Source organism: Theobroma cacao, chromosome 3 (genome assembly GCF_053813885.1).
Source record: "Theobroma cacao isolate CCN51 chromosome 3, ASM5381388v1, whole genome shotgun sequence".
In the NCBI taxonomy this organism is placed as follows: domain Eukaryota; kingdom Viridiplantae; phylum Streptophyta; class Magnoliopsida; order Malvales; family Malvaceae; genus Theobroma; species Theobroma cacao.
Genome location: NC_142641.1, coordinates 6203487 through 6216766, shown reverse-complemented (window position 1 = coordinate 6216766; position 13280 = coordinate 6203487). Strand labels below are relative to the sequence as shown.

At 36.8% G+C, this 13280-nt stretch overlaps 1 long non-coding RNA gene across 1 annotated transcript in view; it reads left to right on the top strand.

Annotated features, from left to right (window-relative positions):
- Window positions 1-6260, top strand: part of LOC148763525 (uncharacterized) — a 68342-nt gene extending 62082 nt beyond the window's left edge. Inside the window, exon 4 of the long non-coding RNA XR_016025129.1 lies at window positions 6172-6260. This is a non-coding gene — a long non-coding RNA (uncharacterized LOC148763525). The remainder of the gene's footprint in view (window positions 1-6171) is intronic.
- The last annotated feature ends 7020 nt before the right edge of the window (window positions 6261-13280 follow it).

The window sequence follows — 13280 nt, the reverse complement described above, 5'->3', positions numbered from 1 at the left end:
ATGACTATTTTGCCTCTAGATAGTGAAAATTTTGGTTTGATTCCAAATTGATCCTCAAACTCCGAATTACCATTTTGAGTCATCCTTGGATTGTGACGCTCTTAATTTCACCTTAAAATTCCTATTTGATCTAGTTTGAGGCTTAAATCAACTTTGTTGTACCTCTAGGTACAATACCTACTTTTGTAAATTTTTCGAGACTCTCCTAGCATGCAATCATGCTATCACCACAGGTATGTCATGACAAGTATTTTATAAAGTCAGGCTTTACATTCATCAACATTCATAGAATCTTACCTCAAAACATCCTTTCCATACGGTATAATAAATTCATAACACATATACCACCTCACACATAAGTTGCTTACTGTCTACAACTTTCCTCAAATTTATTGTCATCCCTATCTAATTATCTTCCTTGTCTTGTACTCCAATAATTTTATTGACTTTCAATATATTTAACTACGAAAACAACTCAGCTTCCTCCTCACTTTATTCTTGCAATCCTTACTAAATCAAAATTTTATATTCCCCCTATTCCATAATTTAATTTCATTGGGCTATATTTGTGCCCAATTATTACCTCATAGTGTCATGGCATCACTGAGTAATCCCCTTCATGCTTAAATTACAATCATCAACTTAATCACGTTATCCATTCTGAATGTCATTTATAACCTTATTGCTTCCTCCTATACCTTTCCTTAATAATTATATTACCAATTTATCCCTATCATACTAAAAGATTCCCATATACATCTAGTCATTTAAACAACTATTTTATAATCCATTCTAGTCAAACACTTTAAAAGCCAAACTATTAACTTCTTTGTACAGATAACTATTATCTCATTTACATTACATCTACCTAGAGTTAAAGTAGTACAAAATCCTACGAAAATATTACATATCATTGGGATCATCATCTTAATCTGATCTTATCAAAAGATTCTACTCCAAGTACTTCTTAAGATCCTCTTCCGGGCTCTCCTCCTTTTAAGATTTTCTCCTTTGTTCCTCAATCCAGGCTTGTTGTATTCTCCTACGTTCCTCATCACTCACCGGTGCAGCATTTCTTCCACAACCGAGAGAAAAATGTCGTACAACTGACATGTCCTTCCTAGAACGAATATATCCCTTTGCAATTTCCTCCACCGTCCATTCTTTATGGCACTTTTCAGGTTGTTTTAAAAGGAAATTTTTTTCAGTTTTCGGAGTATCGGAGCTACTCTCACTTTCAAAATTCTCGCTACTCTCAAAGCTTTCCTTATTACGAAACCATTCTGCTAAGTTTGGAGGAATTCTATTAATAGGAATTCGGGATGGACCACTTTCCAAATTACCTGAATCAGGGCGCCATTGGCTTATAGCAGTGGAATCTAATGATCCTTCACTAGCACTATGAGGGGTATCGGAACTACCGCCTTTTCTAGACATGGTGTGTATGTTACCAGTGCACCTCAAAACCTATACGCAACCAAGTAGTAATTACTTAATCATTCATGCATCACAAGAGTAGGTAGGTTTCTATATGTAGATGCATGCATTCTATTCAATCTAACCTAACTTAACTTAAGTTGGGCCACACTGACACTGTAAATTTTAAAACAACTTTAAAACCAAAACTCTGATCTTTAAAACCAAAAGCTCTGATACCAACTTAATTGTTACGACCCGATACTCTTCTCGAGCCTGTGACAACCGTCGTGATGTTCCGATAGACATTCATTGCCCGAAATACCGATCGGAACCTCGCAAGGCTTTAATATCAGTTTTGTCACCTCCCCTGTGATCAACAGTTGTAAAATAACATGTTTTGAGAGGTTATAAACTATTTCCAAATCAAAACAACAGAAAAATAATTTTTATCTCACAGGGGCATTTTGGTCATTTTTCTACACTAATCTAGAAACCAGTTAAAAATGTAGTATATGAGTGAAAAACACATATTTCATAATCAAAAATAAATTTAGATATCTAAAACATTCATTTTAAACAAAACTATATCTATTTGAATATAACAAAAATATTCAATAAAATATTCTATTTTTTTATAAAACAATATTTATAAAGTTACCGGTAAATAATTTTTTGTAGCGTAAAAGCTAAATAAAGTCATACATATTGTAATACAGATAATCAAAGTATAAAATTTAATTTACAGTGACACGTGGGCCCACGAATGACCAAAAGTATCATAAGAAATGAACCTACAGTTTTTGGATGATGCAAGTCCAACTGTAGTCCTCGATGATATCAGCTATCTACAGTCTATTCCGAGCCTAAAATGGGTGGAAAGGAGGGCGATGAGATTATAAAATCCCAGTGAGTAAACAAACACCATTTAAATTAGCTAAAGCCGAGTAATAGGAGACAATCAAAATATCCCATCACATTACGTATTTCACAACTTAAAAATTCATCCCAACCCATGCAAATGGTTGTATTTCATTTAATTTCTCATTAAGGCTTATGACTTTCATAAACATTTGGCTCATGCCATCAAATAGTACTCGATAACACCTTGATCAGAGGCGTACACTCGAGCCCGCCAAGGCTGTTAAAAATTTCATATACACGTAAAACATATTTTTATTTCGTTTTGAAAACACAACCGTTCCTTGGCATTAGCGGAGTTCATCATCACGAGGTGGTTCGGCATGAAGTGAACTCTAACCATACATCATGAGATACCCTACACGCCTCTCCGATCGAGGTATGAATATAATCGGATTTCGTGCCCCTCTAATAGGCTGGTCCACAAAACCCACCCACTACAGCAAGCTAAACCCACCATACAATAGAATTTGCAACAGCATGACATGGCAATTATTTATTTTATAGCCTCTCAAGGCAAATCAATAATTCATGCATTTTTAGCACATTTAGCAATTCAACCATTCATGCCAATATTGCCATAAGCCAATCAATTAAAACCATAAATTTACAATATATCAAGTGGTCTCCAATTACTCTATTTTCAAAGTTATCATTCAATTTCAAGGCAATTTATAAATTCATTTCATTTAAACACATTTTTCGTAAAATTCACAAAATCAAATAAAAAGACCATTTTAGATGATTAAAATGATTATAAGGTTACTCACTTCACAATAGCGAGATTTTTACGTCGCTATTGATTCGTACTCGTATAATTATTCCTATTTGCCAGTCACTTACGTCGTTCGGCACGCTCCCACAACAAACTTTCCTAGCAACAATTTAAATCCAATATACTTAGTGCATAAATTCCACTTCTCTCTCTCATTCTATCATAAATCTACATTATTTCTCCTTATTTCTTCCAATATTTTACTATTCAACTTAACATTCTCAACCAAATTATGCATCTAAATTCCTCCGATATCAATAATTCTTCACAACGAATCATCTAAAATTTCTTAACTTCATTCGAGCACTATTCGTAAATTTCACAATTTCTTCTTTACTTTAGTCCTATGACACCTCCTAATAAAACATTTAAATGTTTTATTAAAGTAATTTAAATTTAATTCATATCACTTGAAATACCCCATACTTTGATATGGTGATAAATAAAGTTGATCGAATGCAAATTGAGGTCAATTAAAATGTTTAAAAGTGATAAAAGACAAAAGGAGTAGTTTATGATAAAATATTCTGAAAGTGAAAAAATAACAATAAAATAATAATAATTTTATCGGAGGAGAATTTGTGAGATAAAAGGTGATTCGAAAGTCAAGTGAGGCATAATAAGGTATTTTGGGTACCAAGGAGACAAGATAAAATTTTTAAAATAAAATAATATTTTATTAATAAAATAATATTAAAATATTAATTATTAGTCGAATATCGAAATCAGTTGTAAAGCCCGACCTTATAAAATACTATTCATGACTTACATGTGATGATAGCATGATTGCATGCTAGGAGAGTCTCGAAAAATTTACAAAAGTCGGTATTGTACCTAGAGGTACAACAAAGTTTATTTAATCCTCGAACTAGATCAAATAGGAATTTTAAGGTGAGATTAAGAGTTTCACAGTTCATGGATGACTTAAAATGGTAATTTGGAGTTTGAGGATCAATTTGGAGTCAAATCGAAATTTTCACTAACTAGGGGTAAAATGGTCATTTGCCACTTGGAGACAAAATGGGAATTTTGGAAAAGGCTTTTTTGACCACATTTGACTTATTGGAGTATAATTTGACTTATTGAAGTATGATTTGAGGTTTAGAAGTGAAAAATTTTAATTTCGGTATAATTTGGAGTATAGGGGTAAAATGGTAATTTTGCCACCTCAGGGGCAAAATTGTAATTTTCCACCACCAGGATATTTTTTCCAGCACATGGTCTTCCTTGTCTTCATCTTTGACCCTTGACTAAACATGTGGTGGAGATAAAATGTTTAAATTTTTAAAATTTTAAAAAAGGGCCAATGACATGATGCCATGTGTCATGCCTTTATTAATTTATTATTTTCCTTTTTAAAAGGCACAAAATCAGCCCATCTTCCACCCCATGGCCGGCCAAACCAGCAAGAAGAGAGAGAAAACAAAAACAAAACCCTAGAGAGAGAAAATCAAAGAAAAAGTGTGAATTTTTAAGGAAATTAAGTGAAAAAGGTGAGTTTTTTCTATTAAGCTTGAGTTTTCTTATTCCCAAGCATTTCTCTTTATTTTCCATGATTAAATTACATGTTTTCATGATGAATTAAATTCTGGAAAAATGGGTTAGGAGAGAGAAAGTTGTTGGATTTATTTGATTTTAATTTATGTTAGTGTTTTTAGTTAGTTTAGCATATTTAGAAACAAAACAACAAGAAAAAAATTTATTTTCTCCCCCAACCATTAATGGCTGAATTTACCATGTAGTGAGTGAGGATGAGTTTGATTTTATTCTAGGAGAATTGGTTAAGGAATGATGAATTATGAGCCTAGAAAAATAATGGGAATTTTCTGAGCAAAAATACGAATTTTTACCCACTAGGGGTATTTTTGTAATTTTCTGTTGGGACTGATAATTTGCACCACACAGAGGGACATTAAGTTAATTTGGGTGCAATTGAGGTATAGAAACTGAAAAGAATTAAATTGGAGTTTAAACGGACCCGTTAGGAATTTAATCGGGTGATAAGACGAATTAGGCCAATATCGGGTTTAGATAGTTACCAGTGCATTGTGCATTCCATATCATGCATTGGTAATCTAAATTAGTTTAATTTTGATTTAGTACCAACTTGGTGAAACTCTCGATTTTGTATTGTGTCAAGGTGGTGAGTCCTCCGATAAAGGCAAAGAAATTGCATCCGAGGACCAGTAGACAGAGTGCTTCGAAAGTCTGCATTCTAGACATAGTGAGTAAACTTACTGTCATTTTAATTATCTAGGGTGGTTTTTAGATGCTGTCATGAATTCTATGGAAAAAGGAATTTTAAAAGATAAATTTTCATGTTTTATGAATAAATGAGTTTCAATGAAATTAAATTATAAATTGTTTTGAAATTAATAGTGATTTTGAAAAATAGAGTACACGGAGACTGTTAATTGTGGCAATTTGATTGTTTAAATTAACTGGCTTATGATAAATTGAGCATGATTGGCTAGTTGGGAATTGTATTGAAATGCGAATTGTTTGGTTACCTTGAAAAACTACGAATTACAAAATTGCCATATCATGTTATTGAGTTTTATTATATGGTGGATTATATATTAATTAATCACTGCAGTAGGGGGTTTCTGTGGACCAGCCTTTTAGAGGGGCACGGTAAACCCCATTATATTCTTACCTCGAACGGAGAGGCGCGTAGGGTATCTCCTGGGGTAAAGTTTAGGGTTCACTTCACGCTAAACCACCACGTGAGGGGGAACTCAGCCAACGCCAAGGAACGGCTATGTTTTCAAAATAAAAACATGATTTATGTGAAATGTGAATTTTAATAGCCTTGGCGGTCTCGGTAGGATGCCTCGGCCAAGGTGTCCCCGAGAATGGATTTATGGCACAAGCCTAGATTTTTATGAGATTCATAAGCCTCTTTACGTGTTTCGAACAAAATGTGTTCTAATGCTATAACCCAGTTTATGATGATTTACTTTATTGTCTCCATGTACTCAACTCTAGATGTTTATGATGATGTTTGTTTACTCATTGAGATTTTATAATCTCACCACCCTCCTTTCCACCCATTTCAGGTTCAGTATAGACTGTAGATAGCTGATCTCATCGAGGACTACAGTGGGATCTGCATTTTCCAAACCGTAGGTTCACAGTCCTCTTTACTTTTGTTTATTCGGGGGCACTCTTGTTATTGTAAATTAAATTAAATATTTTGGCTTACTGTATTTAAGTATGTATAAATTTATTTAACTTTTACGTTATAAAAATTATTCACGTATAACTCTATAAATATTGTTTTATAAGAAAATAGAATATTTTACTTAATATTTCTTTTATTTTCTTATTATATTCAAATAACCATAATTTCGTTTTAAATGAAGATTTTAGACTTTTAAACTCATTTTGAATATGAATTGTGTGTTTTGTACTTGTATATTACGTTTTAGCCAGTTTTAAGATTTTTGAGAAAAATGACCAAAATACCTTTGTGAGATGAAAAATTAATATTTTATTTGTTTAAAGTTGGAAACAGCTTAAAATATTTTAGAACACGATATTTGACAATGGTTGCTCACAAGGGAACAAAGAAACTGATAGTAAAGCCTTGCGGGGTTTCGGGTTGACATTCCGGGCAATAAGTGTCTACCGGGATACCGCGGCGGTTGTCACGGGCTCGAGGGGAGTACCGGGTCGTGACAATTCGATTGGTATCAGAGCTTTTGGTTTTCAAGATCAAAGTTTTTAGTTTTAAAGTTGTTTTAAAAATTTACAATATCAGTGTGGCCCCGGATTAAGTTAAGTTAGGTTAGGTTGAATAGAATGCATGCATTTGCATATAGAGCCTAAGGTTACCTAAACTTGCTCGTATATTTTTTTATATAGATTATAATGCCTCCTCGACACGGACGCCCACCTCTCACTAGATCGGTTGGGAGGGGAAGAGGTCGTTCCCAACGTCATCAGCCAGATACAGTAGAGGAGGAATCAGCTGCATCTACCATTCGGGCAGCACCTGCTGCTGAGCAGGCCGATAGTCCTCCACATCCTCCATCTCCTCAGCCACCTACTAGTATTCCCGCCATGCCTACTGAGGCAGCACAAGCATTGGCAGCTTTCTTTGCAGCAATAGCTGGTCAAGCTCAGACTGGTCAAGTTCCACCTGTAGTGCCTCCAGCTACTCCTTTAGTTCCACCACCAATACAGGATGTATCCATTTCCAAGAAGCTGAAGGAGGCTAGGCAATTGGGTTGTGTATCTTTCACTGGTGAGTTGGATGCCACTGTGGCAAAAGATTGGATTAATCAGGTGTCCGCGACTCTTTCTGATATGGGATTAGATGATGACATGAAGCTGATGGTGGCTACGAGATTATTAGAGAAGAGGGCTCGTACTTGGTGGAATTCGGTGAAGTCCCGTTCCGCTACTCCTCAGACATGGTCCGATTTTCTCAAGAAATTCGATGGTCAGTATTTCACTTATTTCCATAAAAAAGAAAAGAAGAGAGAATTTCTGAGTTTGAAACAGGGAAATCTAACTGTAGAGGAGTACGAGACTCGTTTTAACGAGTTGATGTTATATGTGCCGGATCTGGTGAAATCTGAGCAGGATCAGGCCAGCTATTTCGAGGAAGGGCTCCGTAATGAGATCAGAGAGCGAATGACAGTGATTGGTAGGGAGCCACATAAGGAGGTGGTACAGATGGCTTTACGGGCTGAGAAGCTCGCGACTGAGAATAGAAGGATTCGGACTGAGTTTGCAAAAAGGAGGAATCCTGGTATGTCTTCTAGTCAGCCACTAAAAAGAGGCAAGGACTCAGCGACTTCAGGGAGCACTACTTCTGTTTCCGTGACATCTCCGCGACCTCCATTTCCACCATCACAGCAGAGACCTTCGAGGTTTAGCAGATCTGCTATGACTGGTTCTGGGAAAAGTCTCGGAGGTTCTGACAGATGCAGAAATTGTGGGAATTATCATAGTGGGCTATGTAGAGGGCCAACAAGATGTTTCCAATGTGGACAGACGGGTCACATTAGGAGTAATTGCCCACAGTTAGGACGAGCCACTGTAGCTGCATCATCTCCACCAGCTCGCACAGATATACAGAGGAGAGATTCTTCTGGGTTACCACCGAGACAGGGAGTAGCTATACGGTCTGGTGTGGAGAGTAATACCCCGTCACATCCACCTTCGAGACCACAGACTCGTACCGCGACAAGAGTTTTTGCTGTGACAGAAGATGAGGCACGAGTCCGACCTGGAGCAGTGACAAGTACTATGTCTTTATTTGATAAAGATGCTTATGTTTTGATAGATTCTGGCTCAGATAGATCTTATGTGAGTACGACATTTGCATCAATTACTGATAGAAACCTGTCACCATTAGAGGAAGAAATTGTAGTGCATACCCCTCTAGGAGAACAGTTGATTAGAAATACTTGTTATAGAGACTGTGGGGTAAGGGTAGGTGAGGAAGAATTTAGAGGTGACTTAATTCCTCTAGAGATCTTGGATTTTGATTTAATATTAGGTATGGACTGGTTAACTGCACATCGGGCGAACGTGGATTGTTTCCGAAAAGAAGTTGTTCTTCGAAATTCGGAGGGAGCAGAGATTGTGTTTGTAGGGGAACGTCGAGTATTACCATCTTGTGTAATCTCGGCCATCAAAGCTTCAAAATTAGTGCAAAAAGGGTATCCGACTTATTTGGCATACGTGATCGATACTTCAAAGGGGGAACCTAAGTTAGAGGATGTCCCAATAGTAAGTGAGTTTCCTGATGTATTTCCTGATGATTTACCGGGAATACCTCCTAATCGAGAGCTTGAGTTCCCTATTGATTTACTTCCGGGTACCGCACCTATTTCTATTCCTCCATATAGAATGGCTCCAGCAGAGTTGAAGGAACTGAAAGCCCAGTTACAAGATTTGGTGGATAAAGGTTTCATTCGCCCTAGCATTTCTCCTTGGGGAGCACCAGTCCTATTTGTAAAGAAGAAAGATGGCACTCTTCGATTGTGTATTGATTACCGTTAGCTGAACCGAGTGACCATCAAGAATAAATACCCTTTACCCCGGATAGATGATCTTTTTGATCAATTACGAAGTGCTATGGTATTCTCTAAGATTGATTTGAGATCTGGGTACTATCAGTTGAGGATTAAGGAGCAGGATGTACCTAAGACTGCCTTCAGGACGCGTTATGGGCATTATGAGTTTCTGATGATGCCGTTTGGTTTGACTAATGCCCCGGCAGTTTTTATGGATCTTATGAAAAGGGTGTTCCATCCATACTTGGATAAGTTTGTGATAGTATTCATTGATGACATCCTGGTTTATTCGAAGAATGATGATGAACATGCTGCCCATTTGCGCATTGTGTTGCAAACTTTGCGCGAGAGACAACTCTATGCCAAGTTCTCTAAATGTGAATTCTGGTTGAAGGAAGTGGTTTTCTTGGGACATGTGGTGTCCGGAGCTGGAATTTATGTCGATCCCAAGAAGATTGAGGCAATCTTGCAATGGGAGCAACCGAGAACGGTAACTGAGATTCGTAGTTTCCTTGGCTTAGCCGGTTATTACCGGAGATTTGTTCAGGGATTTTCTTTGATAGCAGCTCCTCTGACTCGTTTAACTCGTAAAGGAGTTAAGTATGAGTGGGATGATGTTTGTGAGAATCGATTTCAGGAGCTAAAGAACCGATTAACCTCCGCTCCCGTTTTAACACTTCCTGTTAGTGGAAAAGAATTTGTGGTATACAGCGATGCATCTAAGTTGGGATTAGGGTGTGTGTTGATGCAGGATGAGAAAGTAATAGCTTATGCTTCCCGACAGTTGAAGAAGCACGAGACGAATTACCCTACTCATGACTTGGAGTTAGCAGCAGTAGTATTCGCATTGAAGATTTGGAGACATTATTTATATGGTGAGCGTTGTCGGATTTTTTCTGATCATAAAAGTTTGAAGTATTTGCTCACCCAGAAAGAGCTTAACTTGAGACAGAGACGATGGTTGGAGTTGATTAAGGATTATGACTTAGTGATTGATTTTCATCCGGGAAAAGCAAATGTTGTAGCGGATGCTTTAAGTCGTAAATCCTCATCGTCGTTAGCAACACTTCAAAGTTCTTATATTCCGATGTTACTTGAGATGAAATCTCTAGGGATCCAGTTGAATAATGGTGAGGATGGAACCCTACTTGCTAGTTTCGTCGTGAGACCTTCATTGTTGAATCAGATAAGAGAATTGCAGAAATCTGATGATTGGTTGAAACAGGAAGTTCAAAAGCTGCAAGATGGAGAAGCTAGTGAGTTTAGACTCAGCGATGATGGTACTTTCATGCTTAGAGACCGAATTTGTGTTCCTAAGGATGATCAATTGAGACGAGCTATTTTGGAGGAAGCTCATTCTTCCGCCTACGCTTTACATCCCGGAAGCACCAAGATGTATCGGACTATTAAAGAAAGTTATTGGTGGCCGGGTATGAAACGAGACATAGCAGAGTTTGTAGCGAAATGTCTCACATGCCAACAGATCAAGGCGGAGCATCAAAAACCGTCAGGTACTCTTCAACCTTTACCGATTCCTGAATGGAAGTGGGAACATGTGACTATGGACTTTGTATTGGGTTTGCCGCGGACACAAAGTGGGAAGGATGCTATTTGGGTGATTGTGGATAGATTGACTAAGTCCGCCTATTTCTTGGCTATCCATAGCACGTATTCTATTGAGAGGCTGGCAAGACTTTATATAGATGAGATTGTGAGATTACACGGAGTCCCAGTTTCTATTGTGTCAGATCGAGACGCTCGATTTACTTCTCGATTTTGGCCAAAATTTCAGGAAGCTCTTGGAACTAAATTGAGATTTAGTACTGCCTTTCATCCACAGACAGATGGTCAATCTGAGAGAACTATTCAGACCTTGGAGGATATGTTACGGGCTTGTGTCATTGACTTTATCGGGAGTTGGGACAGACACTTGCCATTGGTGGAGTTTGCTTATAATAACAGTTTTCAGTCTAGTATTGGGATGGCACCATACGAGGCTTTGTATGGAAGGAAATGCCGAACTCCGCTCTGTTGGGATGAAGTAGGTGAGAGGAAATTGGTGAATGTGGAATTGATTGATTTAACAAATGATAAGGTCAAAGTTATCCGAGAGCGATTAAAGACAGCTCAAGATAGGCAGAAGAATTATTCGGATAAACGAAGGAAAGATTTGGAGTTTGAAGTCGACGATAAAGTTTTTCTTAAGGTTTCTCCTTGGAAAGGTAATAATTTGAAATTTCCAAGTATTAAATCTTATTTGATTATACCATTGTGATAATTTGTGGTATTTATTGGATGATGAAAGGTGTGATTCGATTCGCGAATAGGGGAAAGCTCAATCCAAGATACATTGGACCTTTTCGTATCATTGAAAGGATTGGGCCAGTGGCTTACAGACTTGAATTACCCCCAGAGTTAGATCGAATTCATAATGTCTTCCATGTCTCGATGTTGAAAAAGTATGTTCCCGATCCCTCTCACATTTTAAAGACACCTCCCATTGAGTTGCATGAGGATTTGAAGTTCGAGGTGCAGCCTGTACGTATTCTAGATCGAAAGGATCGAGTGCTAAGGAACAAGAGCATTCTAATGGTGAAAGTATTGTGGAAGAATGCTCGAATGGAAGAGATGACGTGGGAAGTCGAGAGCCAGATGAGAAACCAATATCCACATCTTTTATTCGAATCAGATAAGTGAAATTTTGAGGTCAAAATTTTATTTTAAGGGGGGTAGTGCTGTAAAGCCCGACCTTATAAAATACTATTCATGACTTACATGTGATGATAGCATGATTGCATGCTAGGAGAGTCTCGAAAAATTTACAAAAGTCGGTATTGTACCTAGAGGTACAACAAAGTTTATTTAATCCTCGAACTAGATCAAATAGGAATTTTAAGGTGAGATTAAGAGTTTCATAGTTCATGGATGACTTAAAATGGTAATTTGGAGTTTGAGGATCAATTTGGAGTCAAATCGAAATTTTCACTAACTAGGGGTAAAATGGTCATTTGCCACCTGGAGACAAAATGGGAATTTTGGAAAAGGCTTTTTTGACCACATTTGACTTATTGGAGTATAATTTGACTTATTGAAGTATGATTTGAGGTTTAGAAGTGAAAAATTTTAATTTCGGTATAATTTGGAGTATAGGGGTATAATGGTAATTTTGCCACCTCAGGGGCAAAATTGTAATTTTCCACCACCAGGATATTTTTTCCAGCACATGGCCTTCCTTGTCTTCATCTTTGACCCTTGACTAAACATGTGGTGGAGATAAAATGTTTAAATTTTTAAAATTTTAAAAAAGGGCCAATGACATGATGCCATGTGTCATGCCTTTATTAATTTATTATTTTCCTTTTTAAAAGGCACAAAATCAGCCCATCTTCCACCCCATGGCCGGCCAAACCAGCAAGAAGAGAGAGAAAACAAAAACAAAACCCTAGAGAGAGAAAATCAAAGAAAAAGTGTGAATTTTTAAGGAAATTAAGTTAAAAAGGTGAGTTTTTTCTATTAAGCTTGAGTTTTCTTATTCCCAAGCATTTCTCTTTATTTTTCATGATTAAATTACATGTTTTCATGATGAATTAAATTCTGGAAAAATGGGTTAGGAGAGAGAAAGTTGTTGGATTTATTTGATTTTAATTTATGTTAGTGTTTTTAGTTAGTTTAGCATATTTAGAAACAAAACAACAAGAAAAAAATTTATTTTCTCCCCCAACCATTAATGGCTGAATTTACCATGTAGTGAGTGAGGATGAGTTTGATTTTATTCTAGGAGAATTGGTTAAGGAATGATGAATTATGAGCCTAGAAAAATAATGGGAATTTTCTGAGCAAAAATACGAATTTTTACCCACTAGGGGTATTTTTGTAATTTGCTGTTGGGACTGATAATTTGCACCACACAGAGGGACATTAAGTTAATTTGGGTGCAATTGAGGTATAGAAACTGAAAAGAATTAAATTGGAGTTTAAACGGACCCGTTAGGAATTTAATCGGGTGATAAGACGAATTAGGCCAATACCGGGTTTAGATAGTTACCAGTGCATTTTGCATTCCATATCATGCATTGGTAATCTAAATTAGTTTAATTTTGATTTAGTACCAACTTGGTGAAACTCTCGATTTTGTA